Source organism: Triturus cristatus, chromosome 1_1 (genome assembly GCF_964204655.1).
Source record: "Triturus cristatus chromosome 1_1, aTriCri1.1, whole genome shotgun sequence".
Taxonomy (NCBI): Eukaryota; Metazoa; Chordata; class Amphibia; order Caudata; family Salamandridae; genus Triturus; species Triturus cristatus.
In genome coordinates, this window is record NC_140579.1 from 647,145,362 (window position 1) to 647,164,714 (window position 19,353).

The following is a 19,353-nucleotide window of genomic DNA, read 5'->3' on the forward strand; positions in this document are numbered from 1 at the left end:
CAAGTGCTCCCTCATGGGACCTAGCTGCCTTATATCTGCCTTGCTGGCCTGTTTCATGCACAGGATTACAGAGTGATTGGTCACTCACATTTGCATCCTATGTTTCCTCCAATCCCTTCAAACCTAGCACAGTCAGTGGGTTCTTATTGTGTTTTTTTCTTCAGCATGATGTCAACCCCACAAACAAATTGCAACAAAGTAGATTCATTCCAACTGACTTCTGCTGTGCACCTTCCAGAACAAATTCAAACTTTAAACTTGGTCTCCATGACAACCAGCATGCATGTAGGCCTTTATACTTGTCCCTCATGTGTCCCCTATGTAATTTTGAGCTTCACACACAGGTACGGTGCGTTCCGGGCCCTGGGGCACCCCAAATGCATAGCAACGGCCCGTACAGGCGTGTGTACGGTCCGTATCACTATGGGTACGCATACGCGAGTACACCCATAGTGATAGTGAACGTACGCACGCGTGTACGGTCCGTACCACTATGGGTGTTCTCGCGTATGCGTACTCATGGTGGTACGGAGCGTACACACACCTGTACGCTCACTATCACTATGAGTACGCATACACGAGAACACCCATAGTGATAGTGAACGTACGCACGCGTGTACGGTCCGTACCACTATGGGTGTTCTTGCGTAAGCGTACTCATGGTGGTACGGAGCGTACACACGCCTGTACGCTCACTATCACTATGAGTACGCATACGCGAGAACACCCATAGTGATAGTGAACGTACGCACGCGTGTACGGTCCGTACCACTATGGGTGTGCTCGCGTATGCGTACTCATGGTGGTACGGACCGTACACACGCCTGTACGCTCGCTATCACTATGGGTACGCATACGGCAGCACTCCCATAGTGATAGTGAACGTACGCACGCGTGTACGGTCCGTACCACTATGGGTGTGCTCACGTATGCGTACCCATAGTGATAGTGAGCGTACACACGCCTGTACGCTCACCATCACTATGGGTACACATACGGCAGCACTCCCATAGTGATACGGGAACGTACACAGGCCCTCTTAGCAAAAGTACAGTGGTTTTCACACATCACAGTGGTGACAGGCAGCACACAGGAAGGAATAAGGCTGACATACTTGTCCATGGATGGACATCAAGGCATTGTCTGGCCAGTACTACATGTGTGGGGCACAGGTGTGAAAGGCTGTGATGTGGCACATTACTCCTGAGTCGAGAAGGCACCAGATGTATGATGAGATGTGTACACATGTAATGTGTGACGGTGCAATGTGTGCCAGGCATGCCCTTGACTCCTTTGACATGTGTGCATGTCGTACTGCACACTTGGGATGAGCGTCACTGGCATGGCACGGACACCAACACACAGAAGTGTCCCCTGAGGCCCAGTACAGGGGTTACCACACCTGACATGTCACTACCCACGGTGCACGATGTGACTATGTCATGTATGTGTGGGGGATTCGCATTAGCTTGATGTTGGAGCTCCCTCAAAAGCTGCAGCTGTTGCAGCAACAAACATGTGTCTGTGTGTAGATTGACATTGCACACTGTTCCGCACACCATGCCACATGTGGTTTCGGATGTGAGGTGCGTATGTATGCATGGGACACGGAGTAGCCTAACAAGGACATGTCTGCATCCTCTCTATGAATGTGTGGTGAGTCATCACATGTACACCTTAATGGCAAGGTGTGTGGGCTGTCCTAGTGTAATGTCATGTGACCTGTGGCTCTAGTGTTCCGCTACCAGTCTCTGAAATCGACATCCTACTTCTGCTGATGTGTGGATGTATGTCACTCCTGTCTTGCGTCTGGCTGTTCACTTACACTGGGACACAGCTAATCCCATGCCATGGCATGTGGAGGTTCACAATCTCCGTGTGTAGCTGGGTCTTGGTAGGAGTGTCACCTGGCAGCCATACGTATCCAGGGCATGTGGCACATACCTGACTCCGTATGTAGCATATGTGTATAGACAGATTAACATGTGCTCAGTACAAATAAATTGTTGTTGTGGTGCACTCACTCTTCCTTGTCACTTCCAAATTACTGCAGAGCGCCGCCTCTTCCCCGACCAATTCCGGACTTGGCTGCCATGCGGGAGAATGACTGTATCCGGTGCTACCGCTTCCCCCAACGGTTGATTCTGGAGTTGATGGCGAGACTGGCACCACACCTGCAACCGCTGCACAGGTATCCTACGGCACTGACACCCAAGCTGAAGGTAATGGCAGCCCTACATTTTCTAGCCACGGGTACCTTTCAAAATACCATAGCTCATGTTGGTGGCATGTCCCAGAGCATGTTCTGCCATGTGCTGCATGATTTCTTAGAGGCCATGTTGATTCACCTGGATGACTTCATCCATTTCCCAACCCCTGAAATATTGACTGGGTCAAGCGTGGATTCTATGCCCTGGGAGGGATGCCCCATGTCATTGGGTCCATAGATGGGACACATGTGGCTTTGGTACCACCACAGGCACAGGAGGTAGCGTACAGGAATCGCAAGCACTACCACTCCATCAATGCCCTTGTGGTGTGTCTGTCCAACATGGTGATTTCACATGTCTGTGCTCGTTTTCCAGGATCAGCACACAATGCGTACATCATGAGGCGTAGCAGGGTGCCTGAAATGATGACGCAGCTGCGCAACGAACGAGCATGTGTTGTTGGTGGGTACAGTCTGTCTGTCCTGTATTTTGCGTAGACTTCCAGCATGACCGCTTCTCCTGTCCTACTTATGTCCATGTGCTTTCCATGTAGGGGACGCTGGCTATCCCAACATGCCATGGCTGATCACACCTCTCCGCAACCCCATCACGCCGGCCCAGCTCCGCTACAACACCGCCCATGGCCGGACAAGGCGAGTGATAGAGAGGACGTTTGGCCTCCTGAAGAGCCGATTCCGATGCCTCCACAAGACCGGCGGCGCCCTCCCATATGCCCCGGCGAAGGTCTGCAAAATCTTCATGGTCTGCTGCATGCTGGACAACATGGCAGTTGAGAAAGCTGTGCCACTCATCCTGGATCAAGATGACCAGGACGATCCACCCGTGGAGGACGAAGGGCTTGGCAATGGGGCTAGTGATGTGGAGGATGTGGAGCCGCAAGAGGACATCTGGACTCGGCTCATACGCGACTTCTTTGCTTAGTGGTGAGTACCAGTGTCTGAGTGTGCACGCATTGGTCCCCGTGTGGCATGTGTTGCGATGTGTGTCTCCATCTGTATGTATGGCACGTGAGTCAGAGGTGTGTGTGGATGTGTCACTGGAGTGATGGTGCCAGTGATGAGTGTATTTCCCCAGTCATAATTGTGACCTAGCATGTTGTCATCCATACATGTGTCGAGTACATGCACATGCAAGTGGCTGTGCTTTTTGTGGCTGACTTCTTGTGTGTCTCTCTTCTCCAGGTACTTGCGCATGCCGTCTGCTGCTTGCATTGTTGTGGCACTGCTATTCCTCATGGACACGTCATCGTGTGCTGACTCAGCGTTACACGCACGGACAAGTTTGGAAGTCTCCTTAGGGTAAGGGATGCATCAGGGGTGTATTGGGTGTGGCAGTAGTTCACGATGTATGCACACTGCCCCAGTCGATGTTTGTTTCCTCTGCAGACATGTTGCATCACCATGGTACACATGACATGCAGATGGGTACACCTGAATAGATGGTCAGACTTGTTGACAGTCATCAGTGATGGGATTGTGGAATGTGATGATGGCATCAATGTGTGTAACACTGCCCTCGGACACATACGGTTTGCATTGGCTTGACATGGTGTGGGACTTCCACATCAGCGGATCAATGGTATATGGCAGGCTCTCCGTGAGCAGCAGGGGGTGTTTAGCTGTTAGCCGACACTTGTGTGCCAGTTCCATGGATATCACGCATTTGTGGTGCAGAAGGGGGGTGCCAGTGTTGGACCCACATGTTACTCCACATGACCCGTTCATGTGTACTCCGACTTGCCTCTGCAATCCCAAATACATGACTAATAAAGGTGTCCCTATGCCTCCAAGGTGCCTCTTCTCTGTCAATGCTGGTGTGTTGCCACGGTGCATCCGGAATGTCTGGCATGGTTTTCCGTGATAGTGGCTATGTGTCTATGTGTACAGTAGCAAGATGCAAGCTGTTTGTGTGGGATTAGACCGTGTATTGTGCATGATGTCCATGACTGTGTGGGTATTGTGACATGTGCCATCCCCATGCATCCAACGTTGGCCAGGCCACCATTCTCTGCATCCACCTGACTCAAGCTTCCAGGACATGGTTCTGCCACCTGTCTACACATACCTGGGTGCCCCCCAGGACACTCGACATGATCCCTGACCTCTGCGCATGACTGTTGCTGTACTCAATATGTCTGTCGGCACGGTTGTGCGGCCACCCCCTCAGCTGGTTGGGCCCATCACGGGTGTGTATGGTGCTCCATGTCTGTCTTGCCTAATACACTGTGACCCGTGTGTCCTGTGCCAGACTCAGGCCCCAGGGTGTGGATGGTTGAAGTCAAATGAGAACTCAGGCATGTTTAGACTTTACAAGACACATGTAAGGTAATAATGCAACCAGCAGGCATCTTCTCTTCATGGTGTGACTTTTTATTTTAGTGGGGGGGGGGTTGACATGAGGGGCTTTCCGGGTGTGTGGAATCCAAAGTTCACTAGGGGAGTTGGTGTCCTTGCCATTAGAAATCCTCAGAGTCCATGCCACAGTCTTTGTCAACATTGGTCAGACAGTGACCAGCAAGGCCATGTGGCAGAGAATGTCTTTTGATGCTGTGCTGCTGTTGCTCCAGTGGGCCAGGTGCCAGGCCAGGTGTCCTGGGAGATGGTGCTGTAGCGCCGACCCTCACGGTCTTTTACGCGGACGACCCGCCCTCCTGCGGGGACCCTCAGAAGCAGGCCGTGACGATGTTTGGGATGCTCCATCGGATGTTTCCTCCTCCTGTTCCCTCCCTGTGGGTGGTGATGTTCTACGCCTTCTGGCACAGGGAGGGTTGCCCATGTTGTCGGCCATCCGACGGAGTGTACTGTGAATTCCCGTGAACACCGTCACGAGCTCAGCCTGTCTGTCCTCCATCCTCCGTTGGTGTTGCAGTAGACAGGCATGTTGCTCCGCATGTTGCTGGGCCTGCTGGGTCTTGATCCCCTCGAGGATGGACACAACCTGGGCCATGCCCGTGGTGTCCTGCCGGTATGTGTCCAGGATGTTTCGGACATGGGAATATACCGGTTCCCCAGCCAACTGGTCAGGCTGGCGCCTCCGCCGTCCTCCACTCCCACCACCCCTGCCTACTTGCACCTGGCCTGCCCTTGTGGGCACATCGGGTCTCCGGGACCCCTGAGGGGTGGCATTGGCGTTGCCGCCTGCCTCCTCCTGGGTGCCCGGGACACCGTGTCCCTCCTGGCCAGCCTGGCTGTTTTGTGGTGGTGGGGCAGGGATCCTGGGTGTCTCCTGGGATGTGGCAGGAGTGGGGGTGGTGGTTGGCCCCGTTGTACCTGACGCAGGTGCTGCAGGTCGTTGGACACCAGAGGGGCCAGGTTGGTCGGGGTTGGGTTGGTCCACAGAGTGGTGAGAGTCATCGCTGCCGGTGGCTCCTTCATCCCGCCGAGCCGGGTCCTGTGAGTCTTCCCCCCCAGTGTTGGGGGGTGATCCACGACGTTGACCTGTGTGTGAGAGAGACAATCTGAATTTTGTTCCATGCAACATCCATGTTTCATTAGTTTCAAAGTTGGAACATTTCCTCTGGGAATTTGGATATGTCATGCATTCCACTCACAGTGCACTTGTGCATGGGTATGTCCCTTGGGCACAGCTTTGGCGACTTTACCTATGTGTGGCACAGTCTTACTTGCTGCGTCAAGTGTGACTGCAGTCAGCAGTGGAGTGGGCAGGTGTGGCGAGCCGTGCATTGGCGCCTTCCGTGTAGCACTGTACGTGGGCACATGAAGTTGTTCCACACACTTATATGATGCAGGTAGCTGTTGTTGTGCTCGTGCACATTTTGTGACATGGCCCTGTGTTTTGCCATGGAGGAGAGGGGGAGTGCTGGCACTGGCCACCCTTGTCTACATGCACGCAGTCCACCTGCTGACGAGAAGACATTCCCACACACCACAAGGCTGATTTGCTCTCCATGTGTCTCCCTCCCTCTCTGTCCCCCTCTCCCTCCCTCTGTGTGTCGGCCTCCTCCCTCTGTCTGTCTCCCTGTGTCTCCCTCCCTCTCTGTCCCCCTCTCCCTCCCTCTGTGTGTCAGCCTCCTCCCTCTGTCCGTCTTCCTGTGTCTTCCTCCCTCTCTGTCCCCCTCTCCCTCCCTCTGTGTGTCAGCCTCCTCCCTCTGTCCGTCTCCCTGTGTCTCCCTCCCTCTCTGTCCCCCTCTCCCTCCCTCTGTGTGTCGGCCTCCTCCCTCTGTCCGTCTTCCTGTGTCTCCCTCCCTCTCTGTCCCCCTCTCCCTCCCTCTGTGTGTCAGCCTCCTCCCTCTGTCCGTCTCCCTGTGTCTCCCTCCCTCTCTGTCCCCCTCTCCCTCCCTCTGTGTGTCACCCTCTGTCACCTCAGCCCAGCTTACTGTGCACACACTGTTACCAGATCTTTGAATGGCCCTTGGATTGTTGATGTGAGTTTGTTTCTGATCTCCAGGCACCCATTGGGTGTAGTGTCTGTGTCTGCACTGCTGCTGTGGTGGTGTGTGCTGCCACTCTTCCACACTGTTGGCTGTTCATTAGCTGCTGTCATGTGCAAGAACGTGCCGTCACCCCCATGTGTTGATGCAAGGCGTCCGCCATTTGCTGGCAAGTCATTCCTGTGTTGGGACACACTGTTTGTCTGGCTGTGACCTAGGCCATATGGGCAGGGGGCATTGTTGTCTGCTTCTGAGTTGCACTATGTGATTTTTGGGGCCCACCCTCCCGCCATCCGGCTTACCGTGTCATGTGTTGGTGTCTTCTGTGACCTGTGACTTGACATTGTCCAGCTGGGTGCATGGGGCAGGGTGGCGCCAGTGGCATGTGCGTGTTCATGGAGTGTGGTTGAGTCATGCGATAGCTTGGGGTGGTTGCGTGCCTGTTTGTGAGTTTGGTTGTGGATGACGTTCCCCCCATGTGAGGTTAGTTGTTTGTGTACTCACCCGGGTCTCGGAGTCCTTCTAATCCGTCCACTGCCTCCACCGGCAGTATGGCCATCACCCTCTCCTCCCAGGGATGGTAGTGTACGGGTCTGCGGGACGGCCCTCCTCCAGTGACGTTGGCCTGGTTGTGTTCATCCGTCATCTTGGCTCGGACCCTCCTCCGCAGATCGTACCACCTGGCTTGGCATTCCTGCTTGTTCCTTCTGGTGTCCGCAACAGCATTCACAGCATCGACGATGGTCTGCCACATGGCTGTTTTTGCTGAAGTGCTGGTCTGTCTGACCAATGTTCCAAAGAGGTGTGGCTCGACTCTGAGGATTTCATCGACAAGGACCTCCAACTCTCGGCTAGTGAACTTTGGATTCTTGTTAGTGGGCATGGTGAGGGGTGTGGGTGTGGTTGGTGGGGGGCGGGTGTGTGTGGATGGTTGTGGGTGTGTGGGTGTGGTTGTGCAGGTGTGTGTGAATGTGATGAGGGGGTGTTTGTGAAGGTGTGTGTGTGAAGGTGTGCAAGTGTAAGGTGTGGTAAAGCTTCTAGTATGGTGCTGTAGGTTGTCTGTGGGGTCTGGCAGCAGTGAGTCTGTTGCAAAGGCTCATGGTTTGTGTGTGTGGGCCCTTTTTATTGGTCCATTGGTGGGTGTGGCTGTGTTTGAACTTTGGGTGGGTGTGTTATAAGGAGTGGTTGTGTCTTGGGCCTCTGTTTGTTTTTGGCAGTTGCAGGTCAGTGAATGTGTTGTTTTAGTGGTTGTTGGACATGTTTTGTGGCTTTGTGCCATTCGAATGGTGTATTCTTGTGTCGTTTTGGTTTGTCCTGGTTGTGTACGTGCGTTTTTTGCCTGTGTACGGTGTGTACATGGGCCATTTTGTTGTACAGTGCTGTCCTTGTGTGTGGCTTGGTACGACTCGTACATGCGGTTGTGATGTTGGGGCCTGGGGTGCGCTCCGTACTTAGAATGTTGTGGTGGGGGTACGCTCCATGCATACGCGGGTGGGGGTACGACTCTAACGTACACGGGTGTAGATACACGGGGGTACGACACGAACGTAGAGGGGGGGGTAGGACACGTACATGGGTGTACATACACGGGGGGTACGACACGTACACGGGTGTACATACACGGGGGTACGACACGTACACGGGTGTACATACACGGGGGTACGACACATACATGGGTGTACATACACGGGGGTACGACACGTACACGGGTGTACATACACGGGGGTAGGACACGTACACGGATGTACATACAGGGGGGGTACGACACGTACACGGGTGTACATACACGGGGGTACGACACGTACACGGGTGTACATACACGGGGGGTACGACACGTACACGGGTGTACATACACGGGGGGTACGACACGTACACGGGTGTACATACACGGGGGGGTACGACACGTACACGGGTGTACATACATAGGGGTATGACACGTACACGGGTGTACATACATGGGGGGTAGGACACGTACACGGGTGTACATACAGGGGGGGGTACGACACGTACACGGGTGTACATACACGGGGGTACGACACGTACATGGGTGTACATACACGGGGGGTACGACACGTACACGGGTGGACATACACGGGGGTAGGACACGTACACGGGTGTACATACGGGGGGGTACGACACGTACACGGGTGTACATACACGGGGGGTACGACACGTACACGGGTGTACATACACGGGGGGGTACGACACGTACACGGGTGTACATACACGGGGGGTATGACACGTACACGGGTGTACATACACAGGGGTAGGACACGTACACGGGTGTACATACACGGGGGGTACGACACGTACACGGGTGTACATACAGGGGGGGGGTACGACACGTACACGGGTGCACATACATGGGAGTACGACACGTACACGGGTGTACATACAGGGGGGTACGACACATACACGGGTGTACATACACGGGGGTACGACACGTACACGAGTGTACATGCACGGGGGTACGACACGAACGTACACGGGTGTAAATACGGGGGGGTACGACACGAACGTACACGGGGGTACGACACGTACACGGGTGTACATACAGGGGGGGTACGACACGTACACAGGTGTACATACACGGGGGGGTACGACACGTACACGGCTGTCCATACTCGGGGGGACGACACGAACGTACACGGGTGTAAATACGGGGGGGGGGTACGACACGAACGTACACGGGGGGGGTATGACACGTACACGGGTGTACATACACGGGTGGGGGTGTACATACACGGGGGTACGACTCGAACGTACGGGGGCTGGGGGGAGTGTTGGGCGCGTATGCAGGCACATGTCTCCATGGTTGCTATGGGAGTTCGGTGCGGACGGTGTTTTTTCCATACGGTTGTAACATCGGACGCACGGGATGGATCGTGATTCCGCGGTCGGACTTCACTTTTCACATTCGTACGGTAAATCGTCCGAGGACGTGTCGGACACATTTTCCGACCCGAGGGGAATTATTACGAATGCGATTCGTATGGTCTTTTTCCCATGCGAATCGTAATTGGCAGTTTGTACGGCACTTGTACGATTCGTACGGTAAAAAGACCGGATACAAGTCGTACGGGGAACATTTTTACAGGATCGTGATCGGCACCCAAGTCGTTTAGAGAGAACAGAGAGACTGGGGCTCTGATTAGCAGGGACCCAGCCTGACTATAGCCAGAAACCAGTGTATACACCAGAAAAAAAGTGGGGGCAACATAAGTGCAGATCCTACTCTGCTACATTGTTCATATGTTTTACCTGTTCTGTGTCTGAGGGAAGCTTGAACTGTAGATGAAGTTCAGTATTTGTTCCGTGAGGAAGATTACTTTTACACTGCTGTTATTCTGCACCTTTTGTTTGAGGGATGGTCACTTGCATTGCTTCCGCTGTCAAGGAAGCTTGCACACCCACTGCACTTGTCTACCTGGTGTGTACACCTGTTTTGGGTATGGTCCATGTGTGTGTGCTTGTAATAGCATGCACTGCTGTTGACTTTGTTTTAAGCGTGTGTTAACATGCACTGCTATTACCTGGGTTTTACCTGTTGTGTGTGCGAGAGAACCTTGCATGGCTGCTCTTGCCAACTGATCTGTATCTGCTCTTTGTCTAAGAGAAGATTGCAGTGCTGCTGCCCATAATGTGAGGGTGTTCTGTCGTTGTGAACCTTGGTAAAAGAAATTCTGTGTGAGTCAAAAGGGTTGGCGTTGCCAATGCTTGTTTAGTGGTGTTCCCCAGAGACGTCTGGATGTCTAGACTATGCAGAAGGCCCATGCAATTAATTAGGTTTAAACTGCCCAGAGGATAATAAGCTACATGACTAACATGAGACACGTCGGAAGCCAGGAATGCACACCAACGCAGGAAGGAGCCAGCGGAAAGCAGCTATTAATAAAATCTTACCACCAAGGCTCTCTGCCACATGCTCTTGTAATAAGCCAGCTATTCACCCATTTGCTCAAAGCATGAGGCAGAGGAGTGTCTGGAACAGGCAGTGAGTAGTCCAGTAGTAATGCTGGCTAGGGCACAGCCGCCATCTGAGCTAGTAAGGAGAGGCCAAGACATTTTTGCCTGCCTTTATCTTATTACACCAGCCTGTAGAGCACCCAATGACTAGCCACAGTGACTCCAAGGCCTAGATTGGCTAAGGATGTGCTATGACACAAAGCAATGCAAAGCCTTGCATAATATTTACTATCCAGTGCAAAAGGTGTTTAACTTTGGAAAAGTGCCCTTTTCTCAGTGAAAACGTGCTTTGTGTCACTTTGCGTCAAGAGGGCATCACTAAGACTGTCAGTGCAAACACGCATAGATTGTGACACAAGGTCAGCCTGTTACGATAGGTAGACCAGGCTTTGTGTTAAAAACTGGAAGGCAGGCATAAACAAGGGGAAATATGTTCATTCTTCTACAAGCAACGCATTGCATGTGGAATTCAATCATGGCAGCAGCACGCCAATCTTAGTAAATATGTCTTCACACTGTGGTTACCATCTAGTGCAAGGTAGCACAGCAAATTTGGTTGCTGCACTGTGTTGTATTAAAAACAATTAGTAAATCTGTGCCATAGTATTAGCACCTAGGACTACATGGGAACTCTTAAACTATTCCATCGTGGGCATTGTATCTCATCCAGCACTAGTTTTCGAATATATGACGTTACAACGCATACATTTACAATGCATGCCTTTACGACGCAGTTTTTACATAGCAACATCCTTTACAATGCATTCCATTATATCGCATGCCACTACATCGCATTTTTAGAAACTACCTTTACAACGCATTCAATTACATCGCATAATACCTTTACAACGCATACCATTACTACGCATACCATTACATTGAATTTAAGGTAAGTATTGGATAGTATAGGGGTAAAAATTATTATTCTAACTCCAGGGGAAAAAATGGTAAACAGCCTTTAGTGCGCAGCTGCTACTGCGCATACCGTTACTTCGCAAGCGTTACTACGCTTGTGATGTTACAACATGTACCATTAGTACGCAAGTTGTTACATCGCAAGCGTTGTAATGGTATGCTTGAAAAGAAAACGGTCCATGTCGTTGTAAGGAAACTGAGGCTGTTTCCTCACAACGACGTGCACTGCCCCTCGGAGACTACGTGAGGAAGGTCCCAGGAGGAGAGAGGAACCATGAGGAGAGTGAGGTAAGGGGGATGTAGTGTGTTTTTGTAGTGTAGGGGGTCGTGCTGGGGGTACAGTTTAAGGGTTGAGGGTAGTGTTAAGGGGTATGTGTAGTGTTTAAGGTTTTAGTGTCGTGGTGTATTTGTAGCGTAGGGGGCCGTACGGGGGTAGTGTTTTAGGGTTTAGGGTAGTGTTGTGGTTTATGTGTAGAGTAGGTTAGTGTTTTGGGGTTAAGGGTAGTGTAGGTGGGTCATGCTGGGTAGTGTGGGAGTGTAGGGACAGGAGTGGGGCTCGTGGGGGTCGTACCGGGGTAGAGTATTATGGTTTAGGGGTTTAGGGTAGTGTTTGATTTATATGTAGTGTAGGGGGTTGTGCTGGGAGTTGTGAGTTAGGGTTTAGGGAAGAGTAGTGGTGTGTAGTGTCGTCATGTATGTGTAGTGTAGGGGCATGTACGCATAGTAGTGGAATGCGAAGTATTGGTCTGCGCATTAAAATACATTTGTTATAATATTCATGCTTTTGCAAAGTTATGGTAAGCGTAGTAATATTATGCGTACTAATGCCATTTGCTATGTAAAAACATTGCACTAAAAGCATGCGTGGTAATGGCATGCTATGTATCGTCATACATTCGTAAAAATTACTATTCTAACTCCAGGGGGTGCAACAGTAGGGTAAGTGTTGGATAGTGTGGGGTACTATGCATTGTAATGACATGCGTTGTAGTGACATGCGTTGTAGTGGCATGCGTTGTAAAGCATGTTGCGATGTAATGACTGCGTTGTAAATGTAGTGTGATGTAATGACTGCGTTGTAAAGGTTGTTTCCCCTAGTTTTCAGTTGCATTCTGGTGCATGTAGTCATGCCTTTAGAATGGGTAAAGCAAATATAATGTAAAGATGTAAAGGATAACACATAAGACGATAAAATACTAATGTGGAACATATTAAGAGTTCTACTATGTTTTGATTGTGATTAAATTCCTTACAGTCATGGACAAGGCTTAGTCAGTGAGATTTGTGGGTGTGTGAATCTCAGAATTTTCAACTAAAAAGCAGTTGGACTCTTGGTGAACATGCGAGGTGACCAAGGTTCAAGATGGACTGTTCCCATGAGGAGCAGGGTGATTACGGATTTAGATTAGGTGGGCCTCTAGGGCTGATTTAGAGTTTGACGGATAGGTACTCTGTTGCAACGGCGATGGAGAATCCGTTCCCCCAAACTCAAGGTCCATGTTTGAGTCGGGTCGGCTGGAAGTTTTAGGCAGACAGAGTAAAATTTACTCCGTCAGTAACAAAACTTCCTCTAATGGCCCGACAGAGAAGGTGCCGTCGGAAGTAAGCATCTGACTATCCACCCTACGTAGAGTGGGTGGTCAGGTGACAAATTTTTTTTTACTGCCCATCAACGTTGGGTATATCCTGGTGAGGGACAATAAATGACTGCCTCATCATGGGAGAATACCCCTGTGGTGTAGTTGTCATTAGTTTTATTTGTTTCTCAAAAGCACTTTATTTTGTCTGCTAAATCCTGTGTCAGGCCCTCTGTCTAGAGTGGCATAGACGGCCAAAAACAATTGTTTGAAATGCTACCCAGGGGGATTGTCAGTGGTTCAACTATTTACAAGCGTTTGTCCCTTCACCTTTTAGGTGTTTGGCTGCCAGTCATATGCCTGCAAACCTGAGACTGGCACAACTTTCCAAGCCTAGTACTGCCAATGTTTGTGAATTCTAAAAAGTAGTACATTTGCACCCATTAAAGGAGTACTTATATGGGTGCAGATTTGCAACTTCTTTGGTAAATCAGTCACTAAATATATTTAAATTGGTGAAAAAAATTGACAAGTTAATTAGTAAAATAATCAGGATGCCATCAAAACCGACTCAGGACCTCCAGACCCAAATATAATGTCAAGAAAGTATTATTTGGGGGTGAGGGGGTGACACCCTAAATACCATCCCCCAACATGAAGCTACGCCCAACATATAGTAATCATAAATTTACAAACATAATGTTTGAACTTTGAAAATGAGATTGTTGGTAGTTGAATAACTCCTTGCTGAAACCCTAAGCCTCATGTAAAGTGGCCATTACATTCTATTGGCTCAACATGTAAAAATGCAGCAATGGCATTTGTGCATTTACTAAATGTAAAGTAAAGACATAGGGTGCAGGGTAGGGATACCCTCCCTCCCTTGGCTCGTGTGGGGGCAGGGGCATATGGGCCATAGATCATCCCGGGAGACCCCATGCCCTGGGTCCAGATCTACGCAGTGTCCCGGTCACCCATCTCCTGGTAGACTGTTGTTCTCTACCTGGGAGAGTGGAGGCAAACCCTCCGGGGCAGGAAACACAAGTTTGCTCTTAGCCTGCGGAAGCAGTGAAAACCAGGCTGGGAACAAAGTTAGTGAGTTGGCTCCCACCAGCACCCAGTATGGTGCTGGCCGGGTAGCAAGCATGGGCTCCCCCCACACCCTCCAACAAATAGTGACTTGTAGGTGCCCCGGGTGGACACCCACCAAAAATTGAAAAAATGTCAGGCTCCCACCAGAAAACTGGCAGAGGCTGTGGATGCCATGGGACTTCCCTCTCAGCCCCAAGATGAGGTGGATTGTAGGTGCCACTGGTAGATACTGGGTTACCCACCAAATTGTTCTTATAAAAGACCAGCTCCCATCAGGGGAATCAGCAGGGGATGCAGTGGCCCTGGGTCTCCCTCTGCACCCTCCAATGACAATTTAAAATATTTTAAAAATGAAAGAATAATAAATGAGTGTCAGAAGCAGTTCATATATTTATTTACTGCTCCGAAAAGGAGTGTCCCAGAATGCCGTAGGGCATTCTTAGACTATTTATATTCTTGCTGGTGGTGCCCCTAGAAGGGGCAGGGGGGCCACCAAACATTTGTTTAATGTTGTGAGAGACTGCAGGGAGTGCAGAAGCCTCCAACATAAAACAATAAAACCACAGTAAGTCTCCTGGATCACTGAATCTAATGACCCCAAGAGAGCTTACCAAATGTTTATTAGAGCAGGAGCTGTATGCTCTTCAGCTGAAGTGCAGAGACCTTTAGTGGTTAGGTTTATGGATGCACTTTATGACCTGAAAAAAGTTTTACAAACTCCAACACATGTTAAGGTTTTTTAATGGGTTTAATTGAAAACATTTTGTCACAGTCACTATTATTAAGCATTGCAATATGAGAATTAATTAAATGTACATTTTATTATGGGAATAAGTTTTTTTTTTTAAGGCCATTTTGTCTGCTTTATATATTTATTTATTTATTTATTTTATTTGAAACGTTTTATATAGCGCTGGCTAGACCCGGAGGTATCAGAGCTTTACATGAGGCAGGACATTGTTTCAGAACATTGTTACATAGTTACATCTTTTTCTGGAGCGTCGCATAACATAGAAAGGGAGACAGTATTAAAAAAGTTACAAGAGTTACTGAAGCATAGCATAACATAGAAAAAACAGGCAAGGGGGAAAGTACTTCAGGGGACGCAGAAAAGGTCTGGCTGGAAAAGGAGAGGTAGACAACTGTCTGCAGTTCACCTTTATCATGCCAGCGTTAAACTGATAGACCTTTTTTGCAATATAAAGTTTTCCCATACACTTCCTATTAAACCTGAAAAACAAGGTTCTGAACTGTAATGAGTTAATTTTCTCACCCTCTGTGGAGAGATGGGCGAAAATAAGGCCTTGGGGCTTTGTTATTTGGGTTTTTCTAATGTTGACTTTATCCTTTTCACATGTGAAGCTGGAAAAACTAAGTCTGATATTCCCACTGAGTTTCTGCCACTCATGTAGCGGCCGTCAGTCTTAACACTCTGTTGTCTTCTCTACTCTAGGTTTTCATGGTTTTAAGCCCTGATGTCCCTGGTTTGCCGCAGTCCTCCTGGACTGCCGGTGGGCAGAGGGCGTCAGTCGGTGGTGTTCACCACTCTTCTGACCAGGCATCTCGCCTTCGGTGTAGTTGTCTGGTGCTCTTGTGCTGCACTTCCCAGCCTTAGGTTGGCGTCTTGGGACTCCTCTTTCCCCTACTTCCTCTTTCCCTCGCTTGACTTCAGATCTCTTTGTTTCACTTCTCCTTCTCCATGTGCTGACCCCTTGATAAAGCCTATAGGCCCTGACACTTTTATTTTGTTTTGTGAGCCTTTCACAAAGTCTGCCTTACCTAAAATGACACCTTTTATATTGTTACATGATGTAGCCAGCCATGCATCAGGAGGAGGGATTGTTCTCCACAGGAGGTTGGGAGCTTGGCTTAGCAAGAGGCTACGTCCTGTGCCCTACCTCACACCACGCATGGCGATGGACTTCTTACGTTATGTTACAAAAAAACCATAGAAATTCACTGAAAAAAACCCAAAAGTAAAACAACTTGAACTCACTGACAAAAACAAAGGTTAAAGTGTCAGTTATAGTTTGATATTTAAAAATACCTTAGAAATTCACAGAAAAAAACAAAGGTTAAAGGAACATTATCTCAACTAACTGTAACTCGTACCATAAACTATTACTTGCGCCCTTACCAAGCATTGCTAATTACCTCACTTATTACATCACTCATGACATGTTCTGTGACATCATTGATAACATCATTGAAACATATGAAATGGCATCATTCATGACAACAGTGTGCATGTCGGGGGTGAGATTTAGAATTACACGGTCCATGGGCTCCATACCATAGCGGCTTGTGCTGCAGCCCTTTTTCTTGGCCGCAGCACTAGTCACCGTGATACAGAGCATTTTCTGACCACCAGCACCGCAGTCGTATCATAATGCGGTGGTCGGGTCGCCGCCCGCTTGTCGGACTGTCTCCTGACCACCGCAGTAGCGGGCGGTGGTCTGACCGACCGTAATCGTAATAAGGCCCTTAGTGTCTATGTAAAGGCCACATCAATATATTTGTTTTTAGGCCATGTAGAAGGCATTATGTCAAAACATATCGGCCATAATATTTCTGCCAGAAATATATATGTCTTTGTAGTGGAATCAAGGGAAATTTGAATAAAAACAATGAAACTACCATCTGTGGGCAATATTTATTTATATATTTAACCTAGTGGCAGTGGCCACTAGGTAGTTATGGTTAGGTCTGTTTTTTCTATAGCAAGAGCGTGTTTTTGGTTTGCTAATTATTGTGGCTATATATACACATGTATATCTCAGTGGCAATAGTTAGGTCAGCGTTTCTATAGGAAATGCTTTGTTTGTTTTGCTTATAACTTTGGCACCGTTGACCAATCTTTACCAGACTTTACAAAAAAGTGCTCTTTTTTGCCTAGTTTGTGCATAAAAAGTTTTGGGGTGATCCGTCAAGCAGGCGTCGAGAAAAAAGGGGGCTCCTAAAATGCATTTCCAGAACCATTTTCCATTTACTTTTGTCAGAAGCGTTTTCGCAAAAACTGCTGAACGGAATTACACCAAATTTGTCAGGAAGCTAGATCTTGGTTTGCAGGTTCTGCTTATTGTGATTTGGTGTAGACCCATAAATAGTTTTTGAGAAATCAAGGTGCATAAATATTTCCATATCTGGAAGGCTGGGTACGATTGACTCTCACAAAGGTCCCTCGAGCCCAATTTTAAAAAATAGAGCATTTTGATTGTCCCAGGGAGCTTTTCTCCCTTGGACCAATTTGAGAAACGTGAGAAAAATGTTGCTGCCAGCCATTACAGAACTCGACGACTCAGTCCCCTGTCCTGAAGTTTAGAAAAAAATTATATAAGGGGGCAGGATAGATATACCCTGTCCCCCTAGGCCCTGTGGGGGGACCTAGAGGGACCTCCCCTGGGACCAAAATAAAAAAAGTCTGCAAATGGGTGCTGCAATCCAGCCATTAATTTAATAATTTTGGGAAGGGGTTTTGAGTAGGCACCCTTTCCCAAGCCTATCCCTAATTTACTACATTTTGTCCAGTCCCGGGGCCAAAATGTAGTAAATTAGGGAAAATTGCATGTGGCCCCTTCTCTCAGAGCCCAAAGGCATTCCAGGCCCCAGGGAACATATTCCCCAACTGTCCAAGTGAATGGCATCCCTGTGACCCGAAGGCCTACCGTACCCTGCCCCAAACAGTGGGAAGTGTGCTGCCTGCAAGGAGGGGCGGTGGGGGGGTGGGGGGGGGGTGTTGGCCCTTTGGCCAACCCGGCGCTGCACACAGTTGCAGGCCTTGAGCGGCGTGGGGTTGGCTGATTCTGGGGTGTGGTTCAGGCCTTGAGGCCAACCACCCATTGTGTACGACCTAAGGCCATGCTCGGCAGCGGGTTGGCTTTACGTAAGGTAACAAAATATTACTTCAGAAAAAAACAAAGGTTAAAGTGACTTTATAGTTAGAAATTGTTGTTATATTTTACTTTACATTTTAAAAGACATAGAAATTCACAGAAAAAAACAAATGTTAAAGTGACTTTATAGTTAGAAATTGTTGTTATATTTTACTTTACATTTTAAAAGACATAGAAATTCACAGAAAAAAACAAATGTTAAAGTGACGTTATAGTTGTTTTGAACAAATAAAAAACACAGATTCACCAGCTATAGTTCTAAATCTTCTTTTTTTTTTTAATTCACCACTTATAGTTAGCATAACTAACTATAACAAACGCCCCTGTCAAGCACTACGTATGACCTTGCATATTACATCATTCATATGTTCTATGACAACATTTATGAAATCAGTTACAGCATCACTAATGAAATCTTAAATGACATCATTGATGACATCACTGATGATGGCTCCCAAAGGAGCATAGACATTTTAAGGTATGGCCAAAGGGGGCTCTGGGCAAGGACCCCTGCTTTTCAGAGGGGCCCTCGAATAGAGCCAGCTCGGTTCTGCAGAGAGTCTTGCACTGATGACCTTCAAAAATTCTTAAACAGATTGTTTTAAATACCATTCCCCTTTAACTTATTTTTAATGCAGCTGATGTACGAGAGTCTATTACGGACATTTTGCAGAGAAATGTTGTGTTTATGTTTCATGCAACATCCATATTTTTCTTTATTTTAGATCAAAACAGGACCTCACATATGAGAAATGGGAGGGAGTCACAGAGATTATTTGGAGTGTTGTTACTGAGCTGCTGCTGTGTTACAATATCGAAGACACACATCCCTATCTTTGAATATCAGACGTAAACAATTTTGAATGTGGCCCATTGTGCCTGTGCACTGTCAGTAACATGGCCAAAGAGGGCATGAAAGAGCTGATATTAGATCATAAATTCAAACCTGTTCGGAACGTCCCCAAAATACCTTTGGCTAAGGGCCCTCAAAATCATGAAGGCCCAGCGAAGGAGGAGAGCTATAAAAAGTTAAAGGCATAGGGCGTGGTTGGGACACCAGTAAAAATGGCCTCTTAATTGGGTGTACTCCATGCCCAACCTTGTCATCCATGGTAACCCATCAGGTATATCAATCTCTAAACAACCAAGAAATTCTAGATCACAGGCAAAGGGTTACAAGAACATGGCGAACATGGCCGAGCTGAAAGAAGATTGAAGTGCCCACAGTGGTGTTTCCTACCTCTGCAGCCAGGGCATGGTAAGATCTCAGTGGCCCAGCAGTGACAGGA